Source organism: Mus caroli, chromosome 16 (genome assembly GCF_900094665.2).
Source record: "Mus caroli chromosome 16, CAROLI_EIJ_v1.1, whole genome shotgun sequence".
Lineage (NCBI taxonomy): Eukaryota > Metazoa > Chordata > Mammalia > Rodentia > Muridae > Mus > Mus caroli.
Genome location: NC_034585.1, coordinates 90,344,531 through 90,356,155, shown reverse-complemented (window position 1 = coordinate 90,356,155; position 11,625 = coordinate 90,344,531). Strand labels below are relative to the sequence as shown.

The 11,625-nt window shown below is 43.4% G+C and overlaps 1 pseudogene; it reads right to left on the bottom strand.

Moving 5' to 3' along the window:
- Positions 1–1,496: 1,496 nt before the first annotated feature.
- On the bottom strand, positions 1,497–8,345 carry LOC110311927 (annotated as a pseudogene).
- Positions 8,346–11,625: the final 3,280 nt, after the last annotated feature.

The window sequence follows — 11,625 nt, the reverse complement described above, 5'->3', positions numbered from 1 at the left end:
GTAGGGAATTAAAACTGGAAGCGGGGGAACCTTGTTTAGCCTACTCAAAGCTGGGGGGAAGCACACACTCCTTTTAATTTGTCCTCTCAAAATATCCATTAGAATGACAGAATTAATACAAGGAATACATCTCAATGTAGCAACTAGTGTTGCCCTAGAGATGTCCATGTATCTGAAGTCACAGAGTCAGTTTTAACCTCCTCACTCATGTGGGGTTGCATTGCTTAAGGATAGATCCAAGTCCTAGTTCAGCTGGCTTATTCTGCAGGAGGTAAGAGCTCACTCTCAGTTTAAGCCTCATTTAAAATATTCTCTGCACATCTTGTGTTGTGTCTAACATTCTGTCTTGTACGAGAATTGTGTTTTGGATGTGAGGTCCCCCAACAGGGCATTTGTAAGCCAGTGTGGAGAACCCTGTGATGTGGCTCCTCTCAGATTTTGGTTTGAGTCTCAGACGTTGTACTACAGTCACCAGAGGTGGCTTCCTATCTCCACAGAGCAAATGGCCTCACTGTGTCCTCTCTCAATATTATGACAAGAACTTACTGGTAAACTTGTATTCTATGGTATTTACCAATCTGAAGGATCTCAAAGCTGGTACAATGCAAACCTTCTGTACAAATAACTACTATTCCTAATTTTACATTTTCTAAGCATCTGAAAATCAGAGTATAACCAAAGCACAATATAGCACACATTTTTAAATGTTTACTTGATAAACTGGACAATCTTAGAACTGTCCAACAACCATTCACTTAAGGTCCAGACATGCCCACCACCCACAGGCTTTCCTGGCTGTACATTTGAGGTGAATTATTGACCACACACAGTTTTGTAGGCAGCCACTTTCTGACTCCATTGGCTTTGTTGTTGTAGAACCAGCAGGTGGGTTGTGGATTCACTCATCAGTAACCGGTTCCTTCACTGTTCAATGTCTTGTCTCCCACCCTCTTGTCAATGGGCATTTTTTTTTATCTTAGTAAATAAAAACATCTATAAAACCTTTGCATATGTCTTTATATAGATATTACAGTTTCTCTCAGGTATTCTAGAAATGAAGCCGCTGGGTCAGAGGGTAGATAGGTGTACATTTAGTTGCTGTTCTTTACCATCCTTAGAAATGCATGCAAGTCCCAGGCAGGCAGCATCCTGCCCCCAGGAATGCATGCAAGTCCCAGGCATGCAGCATCCTGCCCCCAGCAAAGCATGCATGTCCCAGGCATGCATGCAGCATCCTGCCCAATGCTGTCAATCATTTTTATGTGAGCAATTCTAACAGCTGTGGAGTGACACCTGTAATTTCAATTTCCATTTCTCTGCTAACTAAAGTTGAGTGAGCTACTAGGGGCTTAGCCCATTCATTTACTCTGTCTGGGTCTGTTTTCTTCCATGTTTAAAACAGAATTACTTGTTTTTTTTAAATGTTAATTTGTAGAAATTATCTTATCTATTTCTTTTTTGTTTTTTAATTTTTAACGACGAAAACAAAAATATACCTAAAAGCAAAGCTTCTGGAAAAACCATTTGTTCTTCCCTGTCTTGTATCGCTCCTCAAACTTGACCTTGGCCTCCCGCCTGGCCTTGCATTTCAAAGCTGGGTCCCTGAACACATCCTTGTTGACAACAGTCCTGTCCAAGGGGATATCCACAGAGTACCTTGTGGGCATGAGGTGGTTGTAGTTATAAATTTTCACAAAGGACTTGATCTTGGATCGCTTGGCGATCTTCTTCTTGCCCATGGCAGCTGTCACTTTCCAAGGATAGTGGTCAATTCCAGCCACCAGGGCATTGCTGTAAGGGTGGTCTGAGTTGCCATCGTCAATGTTCTTCACGATGACAGCTTTGTGCCTGGAGTAGCGTCCAGCCAGTTCGAGCACCACTTTCCCGGGTTTCATGAACTTGCCCATTTCGACAGCAGACAGCCGGCACCCAGCAGAAAGACATCTTATCTATTTCTTAATTTATCTTTTTTTCTAGTTACCCTCTGAATTTCTTGAGACATTATATCAATCCTCTCTAAAAAGGTACTAAAGTACCTCCCACAAGTCTTTGTAAACATTTAGTAATGTAGGATTTTTAGCAAAAAGAAGAGTTCTGCTTGTATAGCCTGCTGACTTTGCTAAATAACTCATGTTTAGGAACTGGATATATGTAGTTTTGAGACAGGGTTTCTCTGTGTAGACCAGGCTGACCTGGAACTCACTATGTAGACCAGGCTAGGCTCAAACTCTGCCTCCCAAGTGCTGGAATTTAAGGTGCACACCACCATGCCTGGCAGGAATCGAATGTTTTGACTGGCAGTTGGCAGTTTGACTTTTGTTTTGTTTTTTAATTGAACTCCCCCTCCCTCTCTCATCACACTGGTCTCTTGTCAACATCCAAGAGATTGATTTCCAAATGTTACCAGCCAATTCAGCAAATACAACTTGAATTTAGGAAATTATCCTAAGTGCCATACTTCATTTTTACAGACTTAGGAAGAGCTGAAGTTTTCATGGTAGGAGATCCCTTCTAGAAGGCAAAATATTTATAGTCTTAAAGACGAGGACATTCTGTGCTGTCTATCACCTCATGTCTTCTTCTGCTTTTGAAGCTGACATTTCTCCGTGAGGAGCCAGAGCCCAGAGGGGGAGGAAGGAACACAGACACTTTTATTTGAAGATAAAGAAGATGAGCGTCCACAAAGAGAATAACTGGAGGGTTTAAAACCCTTGTCTCCCTTCCAACTTTGCTAGCCAGGAGCGCTATAAATCTGTGTTCTGGAGAGACACCTGCGATGATGTCACCTTCACTTTCTTAAATTAGATGCTAGGCGGGCTGGCTAGCCCAGGAGGCCAGGGAACCAACCGTTCCCACCATTATCCACTCCAACTCTATCTCAGGCTCTGCTCCCAGCGTCACCCTGCATTTGGAAGAGCTCTTAGCCTCAAGTTATTTCAGAGGTCAATCTAGAATCTATCTCATCTGTTGGCTTTTGACTTGAATTTTATTGGTTTTGAGTGTGTGTGTATGTGTGCACGTGTGAACATGCTTGCTTATGTGTGTATGTGTATATGTGTGTTCATGTGTGAAGTATATATGTGTGTGAGTATGTATATGCCTGTGCAGTGGGTATATGTGTGTATATGTGTGTGCATGTGTATGTGTGTGCATGTGCACAGCTGTATGTGTATATGGGTGTATGTGTGTGTATGCAGGTTCAGTGTGTGCATGTGTATGTGTGTGTGCATGTCCGTGTGCATGTGAGTGAGTGTGTGTGTGTGTGTTCATTTCCTGGAAGACTAGAATGGTGTGAGAGAGTAAGACCACTCATCCAGTTTGTTCGTGGGGTGTATGGAAAGGTTGCTGACTGGCATGCATTTAGCAGTTTTAAATTTGTCCCCTTTACCAAAGCTTTCTTTTTAATTCTGTGTTTTAGCATTAGTCCCCTTGGGAACCAATTATTTAATGTTATTTAATCGTCCTCAGTCTAGCATGAACTTTTCACCTTCCCCGTTCAGTTACAGCTGTAATTTCTATTTCTATTCGGAGCCTCTGACGTGGCTCGGATCTTCTCCACACTGGGGAGTATTAATTCAAGCAGACACCGTTCTTTCTTCTGATTTCCACAGAGATGCTTCCCATACTCCTTGATCCGGTTCAATGCTGCCATTTGTGTGACCATGATGTGCAAGGAGTCATTCCTCACTTATGATCTTTCCCAAGACTCTTATTTAGAAATTTAAATCAGCATACCTGGTTTTAGATTTGCAGGTGGCATCTTAAAGCAAGTCTTTTCTGTTGATTTTCTTCATTCTCCTTGACCCCTGAACCCCCATGCACCTTTGCGTCCCCTGCAACCTCCGGATGTCTCATGCATCCAAGGCTCTATCCCTCAACACCCTCCCCCACCACGCGGTGTCCTTTCACGGCTCATAGCCTCTGTTCACACCTCACCCCCACTCAGAGCCTTCTCAAATGTGCTTCAGTAGAGTGCCCACCAGTCACCATTAGAGGGAAATATTGACAGGAAGCACTGCAATATGAGATTTCCTAATATTGATGCCATTCAGTCTTAAGATGGAACAAGTTATCCTCTGGGTCACTAGAAAATTCTCTAAGATCATTTATAAGTACGTTCAGATTGGAATATTGCTTCTATCTAAATTTGACCTGTAGTTTTTGTATGTCATCTCTGTCACACGTTGGAGCTGGAGCTGATTGAGCCCCACAGACAGACTATGCATCTCCTTGATCATCTGCTATGCAATTGTCGATATAACTAATGCTTTCAAAACTTAGAAAGTCCCTTTTGAGATATTTTAATTGCGCTTTAAATTTTATCTGCAGTTGGTAATATACTCACATTTAACAAGCTCCCCAAAGTTTTCTCATTTGAAAAATTTTCTATTATATTTTCAGAGTAGGATATGAAAGCTGCTTGTCATTCTTGTTTCTTCTTTAGTTTACTTTTTCAAAATTAAAAAAGCATACTTATTATGTGTGTGTGCATGTGTGCACGTGTGTGCATGCACTATGAGTATATGTGTGTGTGTGTGAGTGAGTGTGTGTGCATGTGTGTGCATGCACTCTGTGAGTATATATGTGTGTGTGTGTGTGTGTGTGTAAGACCTTTGTGGGGTCAGTTCTCCCCTTTCACCTTTACTTGAGTTCTGGAGATGGAACTCAGGTCCCCAAGCTTGTACACTGAGGATCTTTACCCTCTAAGTCATCTGCTTGTACTAATTTTTCAAACTTTTATTTAACAGTGTTAGAGGGAGTTGTGAAGCCTCATTGTGAACCAGCTCACCATGGAACTTCCTATCTCTGTGCCCCCAGTTACCTCTTCTCTCACTGCCCCTCCCTCCCAGCATCTCAACTTAGAGGAATATATAAATATTCCTGAAAAGTAGAATCTGGCACCACCCATCACTAGCAGTCTTTGAATACCACCGACTGTCTATCTGGATGTTCCTATCTCCTGAGGTCTCATGATTTATTTGGTTGGGAATTAATCAGTTGACCCCTGGCCTGCATATCTACATTTCTCCCACTATCTCTTCCCTCCCCCACCCTTGGAAATGTCTAATTTTTTTTATTTGCTCTTGGTTAGGTGAGCCAAAGGAGGAAATATTTCATCCTGTGGTTTCCACATGTTCAGTGCCCTGTTTTCTTGGTTATGTGCACACAGGGTTTTAAAGAATGAAACATTGAGTGGTATCTCCTCCACTCTATGCCTCCTCCAAACATTGATTCTATTGAGTTTCGGTTTCTTTAGAGTGCTTTTCCTGTTTCAGTAAGCCCCTTTATCTCTTCATCTCCTGCCTTGGCCCACCTCCGCTTCTTTGGGGCCCACTGTTTTGGGGTGTGTGCATGTGTGTTTACACTGATGTTAACGTTTCACTAATGTTCTTTCTGAAATCTGTGAGCCTGAGCCCTTCACTGAAGGTTCCTCTTCACATGGTGTCCAAGTGCAGGAGCCCCAGATATGTCTTCAGCGGCAGGCTCTTGCTCTGCTCTTGGCTTGGGACCAGGCCTGGACCTTCGCAGCCATCTGTGATTGGGCTTGGAAGCACCAGCCTCAGGAACTTTCACAGTCCTTCCATCTGAACGTTTCCTTGGCCAGAGCCTCCCAGCTGTGACCTGCTCAGCCTTTCTGGTTCTCCCAGGAAAGTAGAAGAAATAGACATCAGCTATAGCACCTATGGGTGTCACAGGGGATGCCACCAACTACAGAGCTTCCAAAGCAAATGTCCACTTTCATCGAATGGTCCTTTTTCAAATGTTTGCTCTCTCCTCATCTATAGAACTGATATCAACCCTGGCTCACTGGGCTGGACTCTCACATGTTAGGAAAAGCTTGCTTCTTGTACAGCACCTTGCCTGCCATCTCCTGCTTTGAATGCTCACTTACCAGAGTCTTTGATCTTTTACCACACTTTGTTCCCCTGAGGCTACCACCCTGCCTGCTGCATTTTGGAGGTACACGGTCAATGATCAGATTTTGATTTTCAGATATTGTTTGACGATGGAGTATTTCGTGTCAAACAGTTGCCAAATATTTTTGAGTTCTCCAGTACTAACTTTCCATTGCCAAATATATCTCTGGTCTGCATAGTAAGTCATGTGTAAGAGCCTCCCTCCCTCCTCTGAGTCATCGGGGTTTGTTTCTGACTTTTTCCAGTTTCGTTCCAATTGGTAGCATGTTAACTTTTCCTCTTAGACAAGCCTTCTGTGAACCATTTATCTAGATTCAATTCTCTGCAGAAAAATGTGTACTAACTGCCCCACCCCTCGTATAGACGAATGACACTGTTCATAACACAGACTGCAGAATGCACTCCACACAGGAGTGACTTTTCAGATGGTGTGATAAGTCTTGCAGAATCTCCGCGAGAGCAGGGAGTATTTGGTTGCTATGTAACAACCAGGGGAACATCCACTCACACATGCTTCCACCCCCTCCCCCAGCTACTGCCCTGTATCTGTTTCTAGGAACTGGACTTCAGAAACCCAGCCAGAAGGAACCAATGCACCTACTTCCATGGCCTCAGATGGCCATAGACATGCTTGCTCACGCCCACCCATTTGTCTCCTGCCAGCATCTGACTGAAGGATTCTACTCCAGATGTAGAATCCTTCCCAGTGTCTGGTACACCAGAATTCTGACAGCGGGAAAGGCAGTGGAGAAACTTGCTGCTCCATGCCAGCTTTGTTCTACAGAGGAGTACCGTCCTTCATGGCACTGACTTCCTGTGGCTCTGCCAAAGATGGATATAAAACAAACCAATTCTTTGTTTCCCCGGTGCTAGTGTTCTTACCTGTATCCGCTCCACAGAAATTTATTTTCTCAAATGAAACGTGACACCAACAATCTCTCTTCAAACCTTCCCCAATCAAACTCACCATACTCACTAGTGTTTTGGTTCTAGTCTCTGAGGGAGAATACAGGAATATACGGAAAAGTGAATCCTGCTCACCACACGACAGAGAACCTGGTGTAAGCTAAGATAAACCCTTTCCTCCCCAAGTTGTGTATGATCATGGTATTCTGTCACAATGGAAACCCTGACTGAGAGAAAAGTTAACTCAGAGTTAGGCAGACAAACACTCCAGGGCCTCTTTCATCATGGGTTCTGGCTCATGGATGTGAATATATGGGGGGTGGAGGTTTGGGGTACAGTCAATGAAATTAGGCAGGAGACTGTGAGAAAGGGGAATACCTCTGAGCAAACTGTGTCATCAAAGTAGAAAAGTGGCTGCCAAGACAGAAAGGCACAGAAAGACCATGAGTGTGAAAGGAGAGAGACAAGAAACCAGGATATTTGAAAATGCCACAGTAAACTTAACACTTTGCTAATATTAGAAATAAAAGAGGGATTATACATGAGAGGCAACAGTCTTAGAAAAACAGGTTTGATCTGAGGAAAGAGAATTAATTGATGGCTCTGTAAATAAATGAGCGCTTAAATCTTCACAAAAAAACAAAAACAAAAACCAACCAACCAACCAAACAAACAAACAAAAAAACCCCACAAATAAGAGTTGCAGTGTGACATGCTTTACCCACCAGGATAGCTCACAGGAAGAAGGAAAGACAGACAGCAATAAGCATTCACAATGAAGCTGCTTTGAAATGCAGTTTGAAAATTCCCCAAAGAAGCTGATCTTGGAGCAGTCATCTGACTTAGTGGTTCCATTCCACGAGCATCAAGAACATGTGTCTACACAGACATCTGTACACCCGTGTTCCTGGCAAGCACTGTCCATCATAACCAGAGGATGAGAAGGCAGACACTGTCAGATGAGGAACGGAGAGACGGAACAGGACACATCGTTGGCCATCAAAGAATGAACTGAACCCACTCTCAGCTTGGGTAGAAACCGAAGCCTGTGAGTTCAGTGAAGAACACTAACCACAGAATGCTGGCTCCTGTATGGTTCTGTGTACATCACACTCTGTGGTGATCAAGACCCCCAAAGACAGAAAACAGATTGGTGGTTGCCAAGGGTTTCAGGGAAACACAGAGAGAATTATTAACTGGACTAGGGATGCGGCTCAGTGAAGAACTGCTTGCTTAGCATGTATGAGGCCCTGTGTTCAGTTCCCAGTGCAAACAACAGAAATGCAGGGAATGGGAGACCCTCTTGGTGCATAGGTTTTCTCTGAGGCTGTATGCTTTATAAAGGTGAATTATGGTGTATCAATACCTGGGAGTATTTGGATCTTACCTAGAGCATTGCTCCTGTGGTCCAGAATCATTCGCAGTCTGCCCATTGTGGGAGGTATAGTCCTAACTTAACTATAGAGCCTAAGAGTTAAAACAAAATGTGAGATCATATTAGAACTTTAAAATTAAATGGTAAGAAAAAGAGAGAAGGTGGCATGGGGGGGTGCAGGAGAGGGGGCATAGGAGAGGGGGGAACAGAAGAAGAGGGGATGGCACAGATAGCTGTGGCAAAATACCTGAGACAAACCCTGCAGAGAGAATTAATTTTGGCTCTTGATTTTAGAGGTTTCAAGCCAAGGTTAGCTGGCTCTGGGCCTGAGGCAAGGCAGAATACCAGGATGGCAAGAGTGTGATTGGAGGCAAAAAGCAGAGGTGACCAGAAGGGACCAGAATTGAGATACCCTCTACAGCCTACTTCTTCATCTAGCCCCACCTCTACCACCAGCTTGAGACCAAGCCTTGAAACTAGGAGCCTGTGGGGAACATGTGTATTTAAACCCTACCAATAGATAAAGGTTAAAGAGTTGGGAACTTAAAAACCATTAGATATGACAAAGCCAAATTTAATTTAAAAATTACAAGGCACAGAAGCCAATCTAAGAGAGAGAGAGAGAGAGAGAGAGAGAGAGAGAGAGAGAGAGAGCGTGCAAAACAGATAGACAAACAAAAAAACCCACAAAAGGAGAAAGAACCATTGACGCAAATTAACTTAAAAATTAGATATTGCTGCCCTCTGACCCAGAGGAAATAACAAGACCCAGGCTTCCTGCCTCACTCGACTGCTTGACATCTGGACACAATAGACTAGGCAGCTCTTCTAGAAATGCACTGTAGATAGTTTGGTGCTATTGTTAGTCTGTTTCCCATTGTTACAATGTAGCATCTGAGATGTAGCGGATAAAGGAAAGAGGTTTATTTAGTTTAGAGAGGCTGAAATCTAGGTGGTTGCGCTGCCTTCTTCTGAGGAGGGTTCCCTAGGCTAGGGCACAGCCTCATATCAATGTAGGTGGCATTATGGAGGAATTTTGTGTGAGAGACAGAGATCACATGGCTAGAAAGAAAACCAGAATATGGGAGAAATCAGATTCACTCTTTTTTTTTTTTTTCAAATTGAAACCTTAGTAAGAGTTGTGCAAAACAGTGAGTTTGGTTGCGCCGTGTGTATAACACACTGCTCATATTCTTGAATTGTCCTCTTCCCTTCCTCTGGAACCCTTCCTCCTCTAAAATAGAGTTAGTCTTTTCAGTCTTGGGAGAACAAAGATCTCAAGGGAGCTACACTAATCCCTTCTGAGGGCTGTACCCTCTACCCACTCCTTAGCAGTCTCAACATATCTTGTGTCCCCAGTCTGGAGACCAATCCCCTAATAAATGAACCCTTAGGGAACATTTGATAATAGATGATCCCCGATAATAGATGAGCCCCAATAATAGACAAGCCCCAATAATAGATGAGCCTCAATAATGGGAAAACTGAAGGTTAAACTCTACAAGTCCCTGGCTTTCTATCTTGAGGCATTTTTCAGATGACAGATGTAGAAGTTGCATCCTAAGCAGAGCCCGGTAGCTTCAGTGAGTTGAAGAGGTAGCCATGACAGTTCAGGGAGGAGGTAAAAGTAATGTTATGAAAAAGTTACAGAGTGGAGTTCCAAACAGAAGGAAGCTACTCAGAACAATAGCTGTAAAATTTGCATGGGGACTTTTTGTGGGTTTTGCTGAGTATTACAGTTTGTGCCTCTGCAGCATGTACCTCAGTGTCTATAGGTAGAAAATGACCAGGGAGCTACAAGATAACTCAAGGACCAGGCCCTGTGGGAGGATATTAGAATTCTGACTTGTCGAAGCAGAGGCTACATACAGAACAGTCTGGAGAAGCTACTCCCACTGGGGGCATCATAAGACCCTGCTGGGGCATCCTTACTTTAGATTTCCCCTGGGAAAGCATAGGCTGACCTTCTAGGCATCTGGCAACAGGTTACTTAGCTACCTTCCCAAGTGAAGCCCTGCAGCCGATAAAGAAACCCAGAGTTGTCTGCACCCCAAATCAAACTATACATAGCATCTTCCAGACCTTGTATAGCCCAAACAAGAAAGGAGCAAAAAGACAACTTGGTTACACGCTGGTCAAGAACCCTGTCACCATGCAATGTAAGTCAGGAGGAATTCAAAAATCTGAGAACTTCAGTGACGTGCAGACAAGCTAAAGTCCTCCACTACAATGTTCCTGGAAGACACCAAAGAGGACAGGCAGAAGATAATGGCCGTAGTGTTTCCAAATATGATGAAAATCACTTAGCTAAGCACCTAAGAAGCCTACTATAGGACACACACGCACGCGCACGCACACACGTGTATACAGTCCATTATAAAACCCCATAATAAGATAGCTTAAAAGAAGGATAGAAAAATTCTCGTGTGCACAGAGAGAAAAGAAACATCTGTGCAAAGAGAATAAGAGTGGCCGTGGATTTCTCTCAGAAACCATGCAGCGCCAGAGAGAAAACCAGGCTGTGTTAAATGGTAAGCAGACTGACAGACAGTAAATAGGCCTTATTAGCCTGTAATCATATACGCGTGGAAAATAACCGTCTGGCAATGGGAGCAAAATAGTTTGGAAACAAACACTTCCAGGGACCCACTGTAAATTTAGGAGAGTAAATTTAAACTAAGTCCCTTAAACCACAGGAATACAAAACCTATGGCTGCATGATTTAAAGACTACCCTGTGCTGCCAAGCATTTGGGTGGATACACGCAAAGTGTTTGCCTTGTTAAAATTTTTCTTTTAAAGTTACTTAAGGGTCAGGAGGTGGCTCAGCAGGCAAAGGTGCCACCAGAGGTGACAATATGAATAATCCCAGGATTGTAAGGTAGGAGAAAAGTTCTCCTCAGACCTTTTGCATGTAAGCACGCATGTATGCACTCCCCACATAAGAGAAGTGAACTTAACTTTTTAAGTCACTTAAAATTTGCCAGGTGTGCTCTGCCAGGTGTGATCTGTCAGGTGTGCTCTGCCAGGTGTGCTCTGTCAGGTGTGATCTGCCAGGTGTGATTTGCCAGATGTGGTGCCTGCCTTTAATCCCAGCACTAGGGAAGCAGAGGCAGGCAGATCTTGGGGTTACACAGTGAAACCTTGCTTTTAGAAAAAGGTTCTTAAAATTTAAGGCGAACTAGCAAAAACATTTTTTTTCAGTTAAAATTACATGAGAAATAAAGCAGCCCAACAGAAACCTGGCAAAAGTGTAAGATTTTAAGGACGCTGCGGTACCTGTGGAGTGGCTGAGCTGCAGTTGAGTGTCTTAGAATAAGTGTGTCTTAGACTATGCACATTTAAACACGGAGAGTATAGCTTTTTACCCAGTAGTGTATATAAAATAGAGCCTATGCATCCACCCCAGAAGAAAGTTAGAATGGGA